A 6,220-nucleotide genomic window follows, 5' to 3' on the forward strand; every position below is an offset into this window, starting at 1 on the left:
ACACACATGTTAACATGAATAAATTTGCACGTGACAAGACTATACCTTCTGAAAAAAAAACACGAGTTTCGTATATTATATTTTTATATTGAATAATAAAATATAATATGTTTTACAACATAAAATCAAACAATGAAAGCTACTTGACAGAATTTTGTGCCAAAATAGTTTGGACTAGTTAAAAATTTTAGTTAGAAACTAACTAGAAAATGACTAGTTTTACAGCTCACTTACTTGCGAAACAAACGTCGCCTAAATTGGCCAGAATTTCCGATCACTCAAGTAGAAAAATTTCCAGAAAAAACTGATCGCTAGCCAAAAATTAGCCAGAAATTAGCCCATAAAAAATGTTGATGAAAAATAAAGCTACAATCTATCTTAATAATGAGTGAATTTGCACGTAAAAAAACTGTATTTTTCGAAACATAAATTTCATATAATTTTTGTACTGAATAATAAAATATAATATTGTGTAAAGTACAACGTATAAAGAATCAAACGATAAAAACTATTTGATGGAATTTTGTACAAAAAAAAAGTTTGGTTAGAGACAAAAAATTCGTTAGAAACTAGCTAGAAACTGATTATTTTTACTGTCCAGTTATTGACAAAACGAGAGTGTTGCCTAAACTAGCCGGAAATCAGCCAGTAAGCAGAATTACTGGTTACTGGCTACTTGAGTTCTGCAGAAACTGCCGGCTACTAGCACAAGTTCTGATTGACTTCTGCTTTTCCGCCAAGGTGTGAGTTCTCCCTTAGAATTCGGGAGAACCTTTGCGCGCGACGAGGTAAATCGCGCGTACGTGTTCGCGCCATAATTTACGACATACATACATACGTCCGATTCCTGAAGTTATGCGTTTATCCGGACGCCCTCGGCGGATCTCGGGGTTGGAGCGTGTCAAAGTTATGTTTAGATGTGACCTTTATCTCCTCAGCTACTCACAAAGCTATCGTCGATAATCCATTAGCCACGTCACGCACTTACACGAGGACGCGCGTATAAATGTTCGCCGGCGACACCCACCGTGGTGTCATAACTTTACTTTATTATTCGATCACATCGTGCGACGATAAGGATCGGAAGACACGCGTAATACCTTGCCCTTTCGGTACACAAGTCCGATTGACTTCACAAAGGACATTCATACGTTCAGCAGCCGATGGCTGCGGTATTAAAGAAGCCGTACCTCTCCCAGGGACCCAGGATACGTATACACACACACACACACACACACACACACACACACGCTGGACGGACGTTTCGAAATCATCGCGATGATTCATCGAATCGAGATATCGTACATTCAGAGATTCTAAGCTCACGATTGCTCATTACGACACGGTATTCACGAGCCCTTATCTGCAATCATCTCTCGTGCTAGCCCGCGCACGTGGAAGCAGCGCGTGTATCCACCGGGATATCTCCGTTCCCGGGTATCTGAGATTCCACGCGAGCCGTAGACGTCTTCATACTGAATTTACTGTTTCGTAAGTCGCGCGTGCACGACGGCGCTACTCGTCGAGTGTCGATTTACACGTTGATCGGTCGCACAGCTGTTCAGTAGCGCGATCGAGATGCAATTCGATAAGAGACCGCGATTCCTCTCAAGTGTAATCCTCAGGCGCGAAATTGCACAAGCAGATGAATTCGATAGTTAGCTTTATTAATTGATGTGTAAAGCTTGTATATGCCGTATAACTAATAGTTTGTATGCACTGAGAAGAAAAGGGTTAAGCTTGAAATTAAAATTTGAATTGTGATAATTTTTTACACAAACTGTCTTCTTAATACAACAAAAAAGTAGTAGTAGCAATATGCATATTATAATATCACTAACATTATAGTAAGATCTTAAACAAATAACTACTGACTATAATTCTTTCACTATGCGATTATAGTTACGAATATTAAAAACTTTATATATTCTCAGTATGTGAAAAAATCTTATTATAATCAAAATTAATTATAGAAAAAATTAATTAGAGAAAAAAGGCTAATAGGAGTTCAAGCACAGCAGTTGTAGTGCTAAATACCCAAATTGGTAAAACCTTCCTTATGTTAAGAAATCTCAGGAATCCGTCCTTAAGAGATAATGCAGTAGACGGGACACTGTATATATTAAAGAAAATATTGCAGTAAAAGTTGCGATATATATTTCTTTTTACAATATTTTTTTGTAAAACTGAATTATACCACAAAATTATAACACAAATTGCTATAATAATAATAAATTTTTCGATGTAATCTAACATACGATATAAAACAGATTCAAGCAATTAATAATTTTATCAAATGTGCTTAGTAAATTTTTAAACTAATAATTTTAATCATAATTTTACAATATCGAACATCACAAAGTTTTGTTGTAACTTTTACCGCAATATTTTCTCCGTGTATATATATGATATGAAAATCTAAGAATAACTTAAAAAATTTGTTGTCACATTAATATGAAAGAAATTTACGATTCAATATATGATGAATATTTAATGATTAATTCTATACAATACATTCGATTGCACAGTAAGTTATTTTGAATATTGGATGTTTCAAGTAAAATGAAAAGATATTTGAAAAGATTTGTCGATACAATTTTTTTAAATAATGTACGTTTTCATCTACACGATCTTCCGTCATTCTTCATGTATATTGTTTCACAAAATTATAACAATGTAAAATTATAATCGCTTCACTTAACCCGAAAAATTCCTTATTATGTGATCCAATATTTGTTCCGTAAATGTAATTTAAAAAATTGCAAGTGTCGTGACAATAAAAGTCCTTCTGGGGATCTCGTTACGGCGCGAGATAGCCACGTCATGACGACGACGAACCGCGCGGTCACATCCATCGGCACGAACGCAAACGTCGAGGAAGTGGCGCGTCGTATTCTCGCGACCGGAGACCCTTCTAAATCGGCGCGATAATTCATCGAATGCGCGGCGAGGCGCGACGTGCGAGCGAATCCGGCTTCCAGGAATGCGCTGACTAAACCCGAGGGCATCCCGTATTCGCGGGGTCCTGGCAACTTGACAAGCCAATCCGCGCTCGCCGGCTGCCAAGGCGCCGTGTTCCTATTTGTACGAAAACAAAACGTGTCCACGTGCCGCCAAGAGCTTCCCCTCCGAATAGAGAAGATATCTCGCTGGAGATATCGCGCGCCGCGCCAAGTCGCGAAATTCGTGGACCACCGAGAAAATTCACGGTAACGTGGCGTAACGCGATTCGCACTTGGCAGGAAAGCGATCGAGGCGTAGATAGAAACGCGACCAACGACACTAAGCTGGTCTCGTTAGCGAAATCGACAGATTGTCGGTTTTCCTTCGTCGAGAAAGTAAATCCAAATTGAAGGATCGAATTATCGCTTTTAATTTCGATAATTCGCCCGCGATGAGAAATAATCTCGTTGTCACTCGTTAAACGGAAAATCGTATTTACAAGAGAATCGTAGACATTATTATTTTTAGACAAACGTGTACATAGAAAAAATGGTTAATATTGTAATATCAAACATTTTTTCTCAGTGCACCAAGTTATTTGACTATATTAGACTTTTTATTTGTCTATAAATTACTGTAATTACAAAAACAAATCTCTCGAGTGATTATTTCACTGTACAATTACACTAAAAAAAGATTTGGTGATAATTATCAGGTCTAAATAATAGTTATCAGATGCTTTGATGAAATAATTTCAACTAAACGGACGTAGATGAATTAAATAATAGGATAATTAAATAATAGGATAATTAAATAATAGGATAATTATTAACAAATAATGTTAGCAAGGGTTAGTATCTATTAAATCTAGCTAAAACTTGATGATTATTACCAATTTATATGATGCATACTAGCAAACAATTTGTTAAATAAAACCATATTAGTAATAATTATCATATATTATATGATAAACATACGACCAAATATTTCGACAATAGTTAAACCATTTAGCAGTTTTTACAAAATTATTTGGTATTATTCATCAAATTATTTAATTGGTTCAACTAAATGAAGAATTTTTATTTTACTAATTATTTTTTAATTATTACTGGATAGTTGGTAACTATCATCATTATATTTGATTATGAATTACCAAATATATGATCTTGATTTACTAAATATTGCACTGAGATATCTAGCCAACTGCATTTGTTAACTATTACAAAAGACTTCTTTTTTCAATATACTAAGAAAAAGATTTACTAATTTTAAAAAAACATTTGTTTGGATAGTAAAGATATTTGTTTAAATTAAGTAATTATTTTGTAAAATTAAATAAAGAAATTTTAAATATAAATTTGTTTCTTTAATTTTAGGAAATAATTACTTCATTTAAACAAATATCTTCACTATCCAAACAAATGTTCTTTGAAATTTAGTAAATTTTTTTCTCAGTGTATACAATCACAGATATTTTCTTTTCTCAGTGTACAACCGTTATCACGAGAACTCATCAGCGGAAGTGCGATCCGAACTTCCCACCGCGCGAGCTTTACGACGCGACGTCCGTATATCGCACCCTCTATTACTCTTGATAATAGCGGCGAATCGATTAATCCTACCGCGGGTGCTCTCCATCACGCGAGAGCGTCTTTAACTCGGACTACTCCGACGAACCGTCCAATTAAGATTTCTCCGCGAAACATCCCCCCGCAATCTCCCCTCGAGATCTGCAGTCACAAGAGCGAGAAGGGGGGACTCTCGCACGCCCGTCGTGGAATCTGGGAAGTACCCCTCTCGGCCGAGTAAATCTGTCACCGCGGACGAGCGCTTATCGTCGCCGAAGCTATAGGAATCGTTACGACGACAGGAATCCAGTAAATATAGAACGCCTTATACACCGTCACCGTCGTTAAGCCAGATGTAACGTTTCACTTCCGTTTTCTCTCACCTCCCTTCCGCTCCTGCGTCTCTCCCTCGTCGAACACCATTTTTTCTTACGGCCGATTTCCCCGAGCGAGACATCCAACGGTGCGGTACGGCTCGCCTCACCTCACCTCCGGCCCCTCCGAAGTGATGGATTTAATTGGGAAGGACCGGGGAAACGGTTCGCCACCGGCAGGAAAATTGCGTGTATTTATAGTTAAGTGCGCGCCTTCGAGGAAATCGTTAGCGAGAACGAGCTATTATATTGTGAGTTCGTAAGCGACCACTTCCGAGCAGAATAAGATGACGTAACGACGGCATAACGATAAGTCCATCGAATCTCGTCGAATCTCGTTGACGTTCCATTAACAGTCCGACCCGTGAACGACCCACTTCTCGTTGCGTAATTAGAAACGCGGAGCAAAAGATTTGCTTGAATTAACAAGTGACAATGAGCGAACCAAACGCCCTTTGCCAAAAAAGATGATTGATCTCGTTAAAATGCGTAATTTTTTACATAAACCACATTTTCTTTAACTCATCTGATCTTAACAAAAACAATAGTAGTAGCAATATACATGTAAGATTATCATTGCTGACACTATAGTAACATTTATTAGAGAGAAACGGTTCTCCTAACTTATAATTCTCTTTCCTAGATAGACTCTCATGATTACCATAATATGGAACTATCGATGATAGAAATTTTACTGTTGTTTCAATTATATTTACTGAATTATTATATTTATTTAACTATATGTACTGAATTAATTGTTAAACTTATCTGCAATGCAGATTTTCTGTTATATTTATACAGCAACAAATTTACCAAAAGTTACACTCAGATTTTCACATTATAGTTTACATAACATATTGTTTTACGTAAATTTTGTGCGATAATTTTTTTACATTTTGAATTTATTTTATGTGATAAGTGAGTGACTAAAACTAGAAACATACTGTGCATGATTTCATGTCTCCTGACTAAAGTCTTACATAAATAGAAAAGTGGCATTGAGAAAAGGCATTGGGTCGTTTCTCTCTGATGAGGCGAACTGAAATGGTTGCGAAACATCAGAATCAAATAAAGAAGAATTCACGCGGTTTAAACCTGAAAAACCAAATCTAATATTAAAGAAAACTGTCTAATCGGTTAATTGAATCACGTAATTCAGCATCATATTGTTTTTTACTATAGTACGAATACAAATTAATATAGTAAAGCATATTCGCAGTTGACGTTACAGAAGAATATTTTTTTTATATAGTAGGTTAAAGTTATAAGCAAGCAGCTATCAATTTTTATATATATATATATATATATATATATATATATATATATATATATATA

Source organism: Odontomachus brunneus, unplaced genomic scaffold (genome assembly GCF_010583005.1).
Source record: "Odontomachus brunneus isolate Ranch 3 - 2012 unplaced genomic scaffold, Obru_v1 Obru_scaffold_121, whole genome shotgun sequence".
Lineage (NCBI taxonomy): Eukaryota > Metazoa > Arthropoda > Insecta > Hymenoptera > Formicidae > Odontomachus > Odontomachus brunneus.